The sequence below is a fragment of the Simochromis diagramma genome, unplaced genomic scaffold (assembly GCF_900408965.1).
Source record: "Simochromis diagramma unplaced genomic scaffold, fSimDia1.1 OVJJ01000343.1, whole genome shotgun sequence".
Classification (NCBI taxonomy): domain Eukaryota; kingdom Metazoa; phylum Chordata; class Actinopteri; order Cichliformes; family Cichlidae; genus Simochromis; species Simochromis diagramma.
Window position 1 is genome coordinate 2,512,930 of NW_024386831.1, and position 15,248 is coordinate 2,528,177.

Consider the following 15,248-nt stretch of genomic DNA (forward strand, 5'->3'; position numbering starts at 1 on the left):
TTATTGGGGAAAAAAAGTAAGATGCCTGCCAAGATTTTATTGTTTTTATTTATCCCTGGTTAGGCCCACATCTTGTATTTTCATTCATTTATTGATTTATTTTTTTTTCATTCCAGGCCCCATGTGACCCATAACATAGTCACAAGTTAACCACATAAACCATGGTGGGCCCTGATCTGGCTCATGAAAGCCTGTGTGGGGCCAATTATAGGCCATAAATCCATGTGACTCCCACACACACAAGATCACTCTTTAAATTACCTATGAATAATGCTATAAACTACATTCTCACTTGCATTTCATGGGAAATAAATTTTCTAATATATCTTTTTGTTGCCTTGTGACCGGCAGTATGTCCAGATGTCTAGGGTGTACCTCCTCCCTAGTACTTTCTTAGAAATATAATTCAGAATGTAGTTTAGTTGTATAGGAACTTATTTTGGGGAGTTAGATTATAAACACACATATAAATACAATGTTACTGCAATCCACAAACAATATGGATTATGCAGACATTTATGCCAATGTATTCAAGACAAGTCAGACATATCTTAACCCTTTCATGCATAGTGGTCACTACAGTGGACAGCTATTCAAAGGCTGTTTTCTTGTATTTGTGTCAGTGTTGATGGTATTCTTGCACATAAACCACTACATTGGACACTGATGTGTCACTCCATACCCTGCCACCCACTGGTCGTTTAATGTTACTATAGATGTAGGACGTGTTTCATTATAATTATTGTTATTTAACCCTGTCATGCATGAATTATGACAACCACAATTAGGATTTGATTCTTAAGTACTTTTATTCATCTTTTCATGCCTAAAAATGAATAAAAGTACTTAAGAAAAGAACTCCTGATTGAAGTTGTCATACAGGGTTAAACAGAGAGAGAAAAATAGGGTTTTGTTGTAAAGTAAATTCTGAATCTTAACATATTTAATCAGTAAAGTGTCAGGAAAGAAATTACCCTAATGAGATAGGACAGGTTCCTCAAATTCTAGATGCTTGTGGTTCAGGACTAAAGCCAAAAGATTATCAACAGAAACTTCATGTGACATCTTCCAGAACATGGAGGAGGATTTGTGCAACGTTACAGAAGGTCTAAAATGCACAGTGACAGAAATATAATGCTATTTAAAGAGCAGCAACCAGCGATTTATTGCCTCAGGAAACTCTGACAGAAAAAAAGGTGAATACGAGGCTTTCGGTAACGTGGGAAGAAGAAGTGACAAAAGTGAAATTAGAAAGCAAGAAAGAGCAGAAATGTATGTTCGGTGAAATAAAATCAGAATGAGTAAAGAAAGTTAATCATCTGAACTTTGTTATTGCTATTGTGTTTTGTGTCATTATGTTATACTTTTATAGCACATAAACTGTGGAAAGATAATCTGAAGGAAAACTATAATGTAAATCAACAGTGAACTGGCAGTAGTTTAATTTAACCCAAGAAGAAAGGGAAGTAATTTAAAAGGAAGTTTAATCAGAACTTCCATTTGGAGTGGTTGTTGTGCTCTAAATCAACAAATACTTCCTGGCTTGATTATGCACTGAGAAAAGGAAAAACATGTACTGCTCTATTTTCAATTGTAATTTAAATTATACATTATTTGAAAGCAAGCAACCAGTCATTTTAAGATACAATATTCACTGCATCAATAGCTGTTTACCTTGTCATAAAAGCGACTACATGGTATTTTCTTACCTTGTTATTTTAGGAGCACATGCTTAAATTGCATGCTGTACCCTGTTTCCACCTTCACACACATTAAATAATTATTTACTGCCCATGCTGACCCCAACCCTAACTCTACCAGAATATGCAGAGAATATATATGCAAAGAAAAGAAAAATGCCATTCATGAAAAAAAAATTTTTTTTAAAGATGAAATTTTTACTGGTCTTCAAATCATGGTAGGGTTAGAGTTGACACTGATGATAACTTTGAGCTCACAAGGTTAAAGGGACTTATGCATGTATTACATTGCACAGTGACAGTGATATGTTGGACACAGACAGAGCGCAGTGCAATGTGATCTGAATTGCCTGCGAAAAGTACATTTACACAAGAGTAGATTGAAAACATGAAGTATGTGTCCCCTGCTTTTTAAACAGGTTTTAATGTTATGAGAAGAAATTTTTAACCACTTTAACAGAGGTTAAAAATCAAGCGGACTAACTTACAATTTGTCTTGTCATTCAAATGCTTTATTTTAAATGATTGCAACCAAAAACAAAAGGAAATAAAAGAGCATCACCAGGTGTTGAAAGACAAACCCATGCTGAAATACATAGTTGAATAAACATCTAAGCTTCAGTCCTCATGGGCTTAATAAATTTTGACGAGGGCCAGGGTCAGGGGGTGATTAAAATTCCTTTGTGGTTCATGCTGAGACTGGCAGATCACGTTTATTCACTAATAGAGCAGCGGGGCAAGCTTGAACCATAATTACCGGCTTTCCATCAGAAAAGAGTAGATGCAAAATGAGATATGCAAATTGGACCCTCCACTCTGGAAGGGATCAACTGTGAGGATTAGTGACAAGGAGATTAATCAGAGCTGATTTGCATATTTTGAATGAAGGGTTAGACTTACAATTTGGAACAATACAGTACACCGAGTGGCCGGAAGCCCAGCTTATATTTAGCACAAGGTTATACTGACACAAGAATCTAATAGAAATTGCACTGTTGGTCCATTTCTAATCTAAAAAAAGGAAGCATATAAAATTGCTGTTAATTTAAAATGACTTCCTGTGTGCCTTGTTAAATCCCTTGGCAGCAGTAGCTGACAAACAGTAGACTTTTTTTTAAAACTAATAGGCAGTAGCAGCGGTATTGTGTAAAAACACCAGCCTTTATGTACACTGTCCTGCACCTCTAACACACTTTGAAATTAAACTATGCAGCTAAATCAAACAGCAAGGGAACATCTTACAGTCACAGCTTTGGGTATACCAATAATAAAACATGTTAATACAGTCCTTCCCTTTAGGATGTAATCTTCAGAGGCTGTAAATCAGAATCTTTCCTACACAAACTGACTTTGTTTATTTCCTTTGATACTCAACGTGACTGCCTCAAGTTTTAAAGAGCTAAAGAGACTTGATCTGGTGACCCATAAATAATGGAAAATGTTGTGCTGTGCATTTATCCTTTTGAAGTGCTGATGAATAATTAATAACATAAGCAGGATGCATGCAACAAACTTCCTTATAACAGAACACGCAGCTAACATCAAACTCAAGAAAACAAGAATTCAGTGAAAAAAATCACTTCAAATTACAGTGGAAAGAAATAAAAAGCATTACTTTTTAATGAAAGTATTTATTTATTTACTATAAATAAATAATTAGATGAATAGTTTTCCACTTTCATTTTCAGCAGACTGACTGTTTCTTGTCTGCAGAACTTGTTTTATAATCTTTTTTGTTTTTGTTTTAGTTGTTGAGAGCTTTTATTAATTAATGTGAAATACTGAAAACTTTTTATTTATTTTACCAAAATTGTAATATGTTCTAGCTTATCTATTGTGCACATTATGAAAAACAATATTAAATTTGGACTGTCTCCATTCGAACAAACAAAGAAAAGTCTTGGAAATAACTAATAAAATGTCACTGTCATGACTTAACTTTCGAGTGCTTTTCCTTCATCTATTTGCCTTGTCATATAAACATGAAAAACACAGTTTTAATACCTTCAATTAAAGGAGACACCTGTAGCATTAAATTAGTTACATTATCCTCATGAAAATGTTAGGTACATATATACATTTTATTACAGTAAATAAAAATGTGAAATGGACAGGTTCTTATGTAAGTCTTTTGAGCACTCAAAGCACTTTTCTTCTACACCTAAGAAACATTCACAAAAATAAACGAAAAACAAAACCTAAGACTGATATAATTCCTGAATGTCTGTTGCAGTAGTCTTTATAAAGTGATGTTTTTGTTGCATGCTGCTGCATTGCATTCCTAATTGTAATTGTCATCTGCATTGGGATTTACCTACAAAACTTAGAAGACTCTGTCAACTCGTGCTTATTCCACTGAAACTGGAAGAGACTGTTCCTGGGCACTTTGCTGTCGTTGAGTCAACCATGAACTGCTCTGTGTGCCAAAGTCACATGTGAGGTCATTTGTTTGACAGCTAAAGCTTGGCCTAAACTCGGCCATGCACATGAGAAAGATCCCACAGCAGCAAATCTACCACAGAATGGCTGAAAAAGAAAAGAATCAAGAATCAATCAATAGCTCCTTGAAATACTGTAGTGGGACTGTGAGAGTGCTGTGCATAAATGAATGCCTGCAAACATCAATAAACTGAAGCAGTGTTCTGGAAGAGTGGACCAAAACTGTTCCACAATGATGAGAAACTTATCAAGTCATACAGAAAATGACTACTTCAAGTTATGAGGTGTACTTAGGTTTTCACAACTGTATTTCATTCTACAGGGTGGGCCATTTATATGGATACACCGTAATAAAATGGGAATGGTTGGTGATATTAAAGTCCTGTTTGTGGCACATTAGTATATGTGAGGGGGCAAACTCCTCAAGATGGGTGGTGACCATGGTGACCATTTAGAAGTCGGCCATCTTGGATACAACTTTTGTTTTTTCAATAGGAAGAGGGCCATGTGACACATCAAACCTATTGGTAATGTCACAAGAAAAACAATGGTGTGCTTGGTTTCAACGTAACTTTATTCTTTCATGAGTTATTTACAAGTTTCTGACCACTTATAAAATGTGTTCAATGTGCTGCCCATTGTGTTGGATTGTCAATGCAACCCTCTTCTCCCACTCTTCACACACTGATAGCAACACCGCAGGAGAAATGCCAGCAAAGGCATCCAGTATCCGTAGTTTCAGGTGCTGCACATCTCGTATCTTCACACCATAGACAATTGCCTTCAGATGACCCCAAAGATAAAAGTCTAAGGGGGTCAGTCTCGGGGGCCATTCAACTGGCCCACGGCGACCAATCCACTTTCCAGGAAACTGTTCATCTAGGAATGCTCGGACCTGGCACCCATAATGTGGTGGTGCACCATCTTGCTGGAAAAACTCAGGGAACGTGCCAGCTTCAGTGCATAAAGAGGGAAACACATCATCGTGTAGCAATTTCAAATATCCAGTGGCCTTGAGGTTTCCATTGATGAAGAATGGACCCACTATCGCTGTACCCCATATACCACACCAAACCATCACTTTTGTTGTTCCAACAGTCTTGGAGGGATCCATCCAGTGTAGGTTAGTGTCAGACCAATAGCGGTGATTTTGTTTGTTAACTTCACCATTCACATAAAAGTTTGCCTCATCACTGAACAAAATCTTCTGCGTGAACTGAGGGTCCTGCTCCAATTTTTGTTTTGCCCATTCTGCAAATTCTGTGCGCCGATCTGGGTCATCCTTGTTGAGATGCTGCAGTAGCTGGAGTTTGTAAGGGTGCCATCTGTGAGTAGCTAATATCCGCTGAAGGGATGTTCGACTAATGCCACTGCGACATGCGGCGAGTGCTACGCTGTGGGCTCTTGCTGAACTAATGCTAGGACAGCCACTGATGTTTCTTCATTAGTGACAGTTTTCTTGCGTCCATATTTTGGCAAATCCAACACTGAACCAGTTTCACGAAACTTAGCAAGCAGTTTGCTAACTGTAGCATGGGAGATGGGTGGTCTCGTAGGGCGTCTTGCATTGATATCTGCTGCAATGGCCCGGTTACTGCGTTCACCAGATATCAACACAATTTTGATCCGCTCCTCACGTGTTAACCTCTTCGACATGTCAATGGCTGTGAACAAGGAGAAACTTGTAAATAACTCATGAAAGAATAAAGTTACGTTGAAACCAAGCACACCATTGTTTTTCTTGTGACATTACCAATAGGTTTGATGTGTCACATGGCCCTCTTCCTATTGAAAAAACAAAAGTTGTATCCAAGATGGCCGACTTCTAAATGGCCACCATGGTCACCATCCATCTTGAGGAGTTTGCCCCCTCACATATACTAATGTGCCACAAACAGGACTTTAATATCACCAACCATTCCCATTTTATTACGGTGTATCCATATAAATGGCCCACCCTGTACATGGAGGAAAAGTCTTACCTTTTGTGCAAAAAGTGAGAGAACTGAAGTGGACATAGTTCCTGTTGTATAGATTTATGATACACTGTTTGTGCGTCTCATCTATTGAGAAAAAAAACAAAAAAACTCAACATGACACCTTTGTGATGAAGGGCAATAAAAACTGCTTTTCCAGGAGAAGTAAATTGCTTCTCTAATGGGTTCATCTCTGGTGCATTGAATGAAATAAAACATTCATCACGTTTCTTGGCCAATTTTGCATCTTGGTAGAAATGTGTCAGTCAAATTCACCCTCACCCCACTGTCCCCACCCCAATCCGTTCTAACCATTTGCTTTGGATTGCATTTTGCTTTTGAAGTATTTTAACAACATATATATAGAAATAACAGTATGTGACCTCAGTCACAGCTGCAACATTGTGTGTTTGTCTTTTTTACCTATCCTAAGCAAAGATATAACAATAAAAAGAGGTTTTATTTGTCTATATAGGTTTATCTTTTTGCTGCAGAGTCAAATCCACATTATATGTTTAAAATTACAGTACTGAGTCTGACTATAGCTACATTCCTACCTAAGATGAAGGCTCAGGCTCAGCTGATGGAGTCAGAGAATTACGTGGACTAAAAGGCAAACAGACTTAGTCGGGCTGTTGGGCCTCAGGCAGCCTGAGCAGCGGAGATCCGTCACGAGGAGAGACGGAGACAGAAAGTAGATTTCCCCATTTGTCCCCGTGACTTGTGTTGTTACATCATTTGCTTGTTTTTATCACATCAAATCAGCTGCATTCTTTATTAAAACCAGGTCTGATATTTCAGCGGTATGCAGGTCAGGCAGATGAAACAAAGGTAAAAGACCTTGGAGACCGCAGCAGGTCTCCAAGGTTTGATAAGGTGTTGCATGCATAGAATAAAAAATGCTAAATGAATACATACCTGAATGTGGCTTATGCTGTATATCTTTTTGAGCATTTAATCCATTTGAAAAAACAAATCTTTAACAACTGATTGGTCCAATCAGTCGTCCGTGTAAAGCATTTCTGGAGTACTGTTTTTAGCCTCAAACAAATACAAATTTAGTGTTCTGCTGAGTATTACGTGTGGATGAGTTTCAAGAATCAGTTTTCTGAGCACTGAATTTTTTTATAATGTGTCATATTTTATGGGGAATTGAAAAGCATATCTGTAGTTTCTAAAATTTGGTTCATGTCTTTGAACCTGGAATGAATTATTTTTTTTAGACCTGGGGGTAGCATAAAAATGTTCTCAGTACTACATTAACATACGGTACACATCCATGACAAACTAGCATTGCAAAAAGTACTACACACTACATATAAAATCATTATTGTTTAAGCTTATATTATAATTGGTTTTTTTTTTAAATTTCTAGTTGTTTCTTATTTTCAAATCCAGAATTTATAGAGGAACACTATCACTCATGTCAAGTCTTGGTTTTTGCCTCTTGGTAAATGTAAAGTCCAGCGTGCTCCATTTAGGTCTCTGCCAACACCTGTGAGAAACAGCTGGAGTTAATCAGATAGCTGATATTTTTATGAAGGATCAATGTTCAAAGTGACAGTTTCAGATTGACTGTAATTTGACACATTACTGTTCTATAAATACTGATTAGCTCCACTTTAAGGACAAAAACTCACCTTAAATCCGCATGTGTGGAAATCACAAAGACCACGTGTATTCATAGACTAAGTACCCTGATTACTTGGATTGATCATGGGTTTTGGCAGGTTTAATATCACAGCATAATGCATGATTTTCCCTTCAGTATTGTGAAAGTTGTACAGAAATGGTTTGAAAAGACAACATAAGAGCCCTCAAACACCACTGTGAGTATGTGAGCAGGGACTGGAACTTAGCCAGTGCTTCCACATTAACTCCAGTGTGTTTGTTCATGGTAATGAAAAGCCATGTGGCTCATTAATATTGTCTAACAGCAGGACAGCAGAGGATTTCTACAGCATCCACTCACTGGTTTTAGTCTTTTTTTATGTGGAGTTTAATAGCAAAAATCCTGATTCTTTAACCACCCATAGGTGTCAGTGAGGTTTTCTGTCAGACTTGCAACCTGTTGCATCATCCTAGTGCATCCTGGGATACACTAAAACTCCCTCGAAATATAACAAATATTAATCCTGAAATGTGAAATGTAACCAAAAAAGCATAACAGCAAAGAAAACCAATCTTTCTCTGTACACTTCTTTTAAATTAAACTTCTAAACAGGTATAACTAAGTACAGCTTACCGACTTTATCGATTACACAGGTGGTGATCAGCAGTATTCACAGTGTTTCAGCACATCCTGTGTGGATGCAGTAAAATTTCACTTATGCCCAAGGCTTAGCCAGAGATACTAATGAAGGTGAGGAATGTGCTGAACTTTTATTCCATTAAAACACTTCAAATGATGAACACCCAGAGGTCGACATTTTATTTTAACAGATCTTCCCAGGGAATTAGATCATTACAATTATAAGCACACTATAATAAGCAGAGGCCATTGCCTTAATTTGTTACAATATGAAGATACTATATAGCTCCTCAACAAAGTAACACTTGATATAATTTGATACAGTGGAACTAAAACCATGGAAAACTATGCTGTCAGGCATGTTATTAAAGAACTGCAGAGTTATCTCAGATCAAGAAATAGGATGCAGTATGTGAAGGATGCTTACAAGAAGCAGTCTGTGCACTGATTTGATAGTTTACGGTTGATTTTTAGATAGTTACTGTGCCAGGATAGACACCGGATGTAAATGATCAAAGACTTAAGTGATTACACATGAAGCAGTGGTATTAATGTGTCCCATTATATGTTGGAATGAATTAGCTTAATAGGCATTTGAATAAAACCCAATTATATTTGCAGTTAGACTATTTCTAAGTGATAGATGTCTTGGATGACATCTGGAAATCATTTCCTTTTAATTTTTTTACAGTAATAATTTAATATAAACTAATTTTCAGTCCCAAATTAATAAGAAACATAATGCTCCTTTTCTTCAAACAGATTTGGATAATATCTTCAAATAATAGTAATTAGTATCAATAAAGATTGATTGTGGTATTGATTAAATATTGAAAAAGTAAAAGCAGAAAAATACCTCTTCCTTAAAATAAATTCTAAATTAAGGTGTTGCATATAGTGTTATCTGGCAGGTAACACCTTCTCTTCATGGTTCAAAACTCTTGGTATTGTTAGCTGACGATAATTTACTCATTTTACAAAACGAGTAAATGATTTTTTAGAATGAGCAGCTCACAGTTATTAAAATGCAGTGAATTCCATCATTGACTATAACACTTTATCATGCAGTCTGTTTTTAACATTAACATTCCTTTCTCTGTTACACCTCCCTCCAGCACTCTGTTTCCATTAAAAAATACAAATATGACAGTTTTGTTTTGCATTGCATATACTCTTGTAAACACATATTGCAATCAGCTAAATATTTTAACATCCAAATTTGAATCTCTTGTCAGTCACATGACACAATAGAGGTTTTCCAATACGCACATGCAAGATTTTTGTTATGTTTTGCACAATTTAGTAAACTGACTAAAGTCAGTTTTGTATCCTACCGAAATCGTTCAAAATTATTTATTTTAAATGTTTTTTTCCCCTAATTTTTATGAGCTTGCTGTAATCCCATGCTTTGATCTATGGACTATACTGTGAAGTCTGTGCTTGCAGTTAATCGTAACCTCTAATGAACGATGAAAAGAATAACAAAGAGACTTGGATCTGCACTAAAATAAGCAAACCGGTCTCCTGCTAATCATGCACTTTGATCCAGTGCTGCCTTTGAACTAATAAGTTGTTTTATAGAGTGCAGCCTTTGTAGTTGCTGTTCATAAGCTACAGCGGTTTTAGGTGGTTATGTGGATCTGATGTGAATGGAGGAGTTTCCTGCTACAAGGTCCAGGAGAAAGCTCTTGTAGCCTCACCTGTCTGTGGGATTACATACTGTTATCTGCCTACATCTGTATCTGGGAGTGATTAAGCTTGAGAAAAGCTCATAATCTCTAGGTTTATGTTTGTCACTGCTCACAACTGGCTGGTGTTTTCTTAGCCTTGCGGACACCGTGTAATGTTTGAAATCTTTGCTGCCTATAGTGCTATTTTACTCTCTTTGTATGCCATTGCTATAAGCTGTTGATTTAAGTATGTGTATGTATCTGCATTCAAATATAGTGGGAGAGAGAGATCTCCTGCTCCTAACATTCATATATTCTGTTCTTTTTCCACTGAAGTAGAGGGAACATGAAAAAATACATAATTGGGTTTAAGCTATAAAGACACAGAAGTGCGTGGGTTTGAAGTTGACAGATTTTTCACTGATTCTGAGTGACAGCCTCTACTGATTGCATGTCAAGGCATAACTGGATTGAAAGCTTACATTTGTTCTGCATTTTTCCAGCCATACCAATGGAACACTTCAAGCTTGTTTCTGTCTGTCACTGGAAAAGTTGAAAAGCCAGTTACCTTCTGAGCAGTCTTTTAAGAAATCAACAATTTTGCATTTTCGGAGCTGATCAGTTTATATTCCAGTGCCCCAGTTTGAGGAAGAATTGCTAATAAAGGATCAAATAATCTAAGTGGGAAATGGCAGTGGGGAGTCACAGATGTAATGCTGAAAACAAAGAGGGAAAATGAGAGAGAAGCTATCTGTGCTGTCTCTGTTGAGCCCACCTGGCATTTCAGGGAAAAACAAACCACAAATATGGGAAAAGCAGAAAACAAATATCATCCTGATGCACAGTTTTACGGTGGAAAACAGCACCTGTGTCCCAAAGCAACATCGCTGCATTCAATTTAATAAATTTCAAATGAGTGTGAACGGTGGCTGCTGCACTGAATGGCGATACCCACTATTATATAGGCTATCAGCATTTCTCCAATAATGCCAGCAAAATAAAAGTACCCCTTTGGGATTTTTTTGTTAAAGCAAAGCACCTGCATTCCTGTGTCCTTAAATGCCTCTTGTTTGGTGTATTGCAACCATAACGGATGAATATAGCAATATTCTGAGACATGTAAACAAAGGGATTTTCACAGAAAATAAACAAGCATCAAGCTACATAGGCTTATGTAGCTTAGGTGATGTGAGATAGAATTTGTCTGCGAGATTATCCGAAGCTGATATCTATCCCTTTGATATGTCTGATTGCAGTATCTAATTGCAAACAATGTTACAAATCAATAGGGAGGACATTCTCTAAATCCTTCACTTAAATACAAGTGATAAAATTAGATGTCATCCAGATCTTTATATTTTTATGACATGCCTGTGGTTTAACTTATTGATTTGTATCATCTGGATTTATGGATTTAAAAAAGCTGAGTATCATCTGCATAACAACGAAAATGTATGCAGTATTTTAAGTAAAGGTTTGGTCCTGGCACATAACCGTGTGGAACTCCACAAGCGCAACCTTGGACTGTGGGAGGAAGCCGGAGTACCCGGGGAGAACCCACGCAAACACGGGGAGAATGTGCAAACTCCCCAGCGAGATGGTGAAGTCAAACTCAGGACCGTGTTGCTGTGAGGCAACAGTGGTAACCACAACGCCCCTTCAGTGTATCACATTTCCTTTAATACCAACAGTGTCTTCAGGTTTCTGTATTAAAATATTATAATCAATAGTATTGAATACTGCTCTGAGGCCTAGCAGGAGACACACAGAGATGAGTCCACTGTCAGAGGCCATAAGAAGATAATTTGTACCCTTAACTGCTGCTGTTTCTGTGCTAGGATGCACTCTTCAAATAAACCATTCCTCTGCAGATGAATAACCCGCAGTTTCACAGCTACTCTTACTGGGATTTGTAAGTTTTGACCACATCAAAACTGAAGTAATAGAAGGCTAAGCTATTTGCAGTGTAAAATTATATTCTTTAAATATAACCCTATCAAGGATCTAAACTAAAGAAAAACTAAAAATCCTCAAGCTGTGAACAGGCTCTTGGTGTGCCTTGTGTATTCTATCTAAATGTGCTTGTGATAATGGCAAGCAAAAATATAAACAAAGACAAACAAAAATATAAGTTTCAAAGCCCACCTCTTTATAGTTCCTAGAGCTAAAATTACCATAGCTGCCACATAGTGACAGGAGAGTAGGATGTCAGCTTCACATATCCTGTAGTGTAAAGCTTTGTTATTCTTTGGTTGCCTTTTGGTAGACATGTTTTCCCTTCTCACAGAGCCATCCAGGGAGCTGCTTCCACTACACTATTGATTTTTATAAGTGGACTGATGCCCAGCAGGGGAGGGGAAGGCTCAGATGCACTTCTTCTGTGGTGACATCCATGAAAGTTTTGTTAAATGTCTGTAGATTGTTTTTTCTTCCTTTTGTCTCACTCAAAAGAGATTTTTTTTTGTCATACAACAGACAAAACATATACATATACATACATATATACGTACATATAAAAGGCACTGTTTTTGTCCGCTATAGTGAGATTTTCACGGCATATTCTGCACCACATCTCTGTGCGTTCATCATTTGTTTGAAGCCAGCTCACCTCCTGCAACCACTTTTCCGAGAATACGCGCTTCTTTTGCGGTTCGGACTCCTTCTGACATTTCTTTGGAGGTGGAGGAACACCAAAGTAATTGCTTAAAGGAGCTTGCTTCTTTGACATCTTTAAGCGTTCTAAACTAATGTCTGTCCTCCTCCAGAAAATCTTATGTACGCAAACGCATGTTGCAACTTCTTATCTGGTGTGCGTCTTTTATCTTGACAGCGAATGCGCACCTTCGGACCACTTATATGGACCCCTGCTTATAATATATGCATTTTTTAAACAGGTTCATATAGTAAAAACAATCTCACTGGGAGGGGTTATGTTTAATGGGAATTAAACTCTCTTGTTTCTGTTTACAGTCACATTTTGTTTTGCATGTTTAATTTTTATTAGTCATATTAGTACTAATATGGTCATAGAATGACATGCACATTAATAAGAACTTTTTTGTCTTTTTTTTTTTAAGTTAAATTATTTATAATGCTTTAATTTAGTAAAATGCACTAGCCAACGGGAAAGATGTGGAAGATACTAATTTATCTCTTAATATAAAACCCATGAGCATAACTGTTTTAAAAGATACTTCTAAAAGAGACTAAATTAAAAACTGAGCTGTGAAACTGTGACTTTGGCTTTCACAGGGTTTTTGCTGCTATTCATGAAAAATGCAGTTGATTAAAAGTTAAATTAACATAATATGTGATTTTTTTCTATGGTTAGGCTATATTCAGAGTTTCAGTTCCAAATGAGGTGGAAGGTTCACGTTTCACTGAATTTTTTTATTTACTTATTTATCGAGTAATTCTTTTGTAACTGAAAATTTCATATACATTCAGTCGTTGATTTAAAAAATGTGAGCAGATATTTTTATTGTTTGTAATCTTCTGCTAAGTTTTTTTTACACTGCTAGAATCGCAGCTACTGGAACACAGAACACACCAAGAATACCTAATCAATCAACTTTTGTCGAAACCGATTTCCACGTCTCCTTTATTGCAGAATAGTAATATGTAAATATTTAATATGTAAATGCTCTAATGTTCAGGCACAACAATAGTAATGAACTTCAGTACATGGGTGCACTCAAAGTTAAAACAATTAATTCAATTTAACATGTTTGTTTCATCACTTTGTAAATTTTAGGACACAATTTTCTGCAGTATTAGCTTATTGTCTTATTTTCAAAAGTTTTTCATTTTACTGATATATCTTTATGTTATTTAATGGTTTTTATCATGATTTTATCATCATCATCATTAACAAACAAAGTTGATTACCATCTTCATGATACTTATTTTAGGGTGTTTCAAGCCAACACAAAGAAAGCCTGGGTGTGTTCAATTTCCTCCGTAGTATAGACACACTCAAAACAACTACTCTAGTAAGCTAATGCTAAGTTCTCCAAAAACAAACATTTTGAACTAACAAGATGAGATAACTCTTTATTGCCATTGCACAGTCATACCTATAACAATAGTACAATGAAATTAAAAACCATGTTGGCACAACAAAACACAACACAGTAACTTAAAGTGGATTTTTTTTAAAGTGCAAGAAAGGTATGAGCAAAAAAAAAAAAGAATTTATAAATAAATAAAAGAATGGGTGAATGTTTATTGCACATTGGATTATAATCGACATATAGTAGTAAAAAACACACAGACCCACACATACACATAGAAAATATTAAAAACAAAGCACCAAACGTGAAGAGTAGTGAGCCACTGTGTCTATATGCGTCGCCATCTTGTTCATCATAATAAAGTATGATGTGAGTAAGCTGACAGCTGGCTACACCATATAAAGACAAGGAGAGATAAGAAAAAGCAAACTGTGATGTGCATGTCAACTCAGCATTTGTGAACAACTCTGATTTGTTAATACTGAAAAAATGGACCTACAGTATATCTCCCACAGCTCTGTTTATAAGTGGGTAATATAGGAAACAGTAGACTAATTATATTGGAATTCATAAAATGTACCAACTTTATATTACAATTCTGAAATTACTAATGTTGCATCATATTTTGGGAGTTGTAAGCAATGATTGTTAAGAATCTATGTTAAAAGCATGAACTTTACATCTGAGGCACAGTTTGAGCAAAAAAATATGAATACTGTAAAAAAGCCTTTGGAGTTGGGCCCTTAATTAAATTAATTCAGCTGGCACCCATTCTGTCGTTTTGAGTGGTAAATGTTTTCTCTTTGAAGTTGATTTAGAGAAAGAGGTTTTTAAGACCATTAACTGATTCATATTATAGAAATATATTAAGATTGCAGTTCTGCATCTAGAACTAAGACACAGTTTAAATTTCCAACACGTTTTTTATTAAAAATACCCCACTAATACCCTCTTAATCATGTGTTACATACATTTTATCATCTCATTACCTTTTCATATCTAATACCTTTTATCACATTTTCAGTTTGCAGCTTAAGGTTAATTACGCTGACACCTGTGATCTGTAGTGTTTTGCTTTATCAGCCAAAAAAAAGTTAATTACAGATAACAACTGACCTTAAGATTTTTGTTGTTTTTTTTAGCTATAGTTACAAAAACTGAAATCACTAGATAATTAAACTTTGGAAGAGGGTACTTTA

General features: G+C 36.2%; 1 protein-coding gene across 2 annotated transcripts in view; it reads left to right on the forward strand.

Annotated features, from left to right (window-relative positions):
- LOC120730878 (inactive dipeptidyl peptidase 10-like) overlaps nucleotides 1-15,248 on the forward strand; it is a 246,633-nt gene that overhangs the window by 182,375 nt on the left and 49,010 nt on the right. The window lies entirely within an intron of this gene.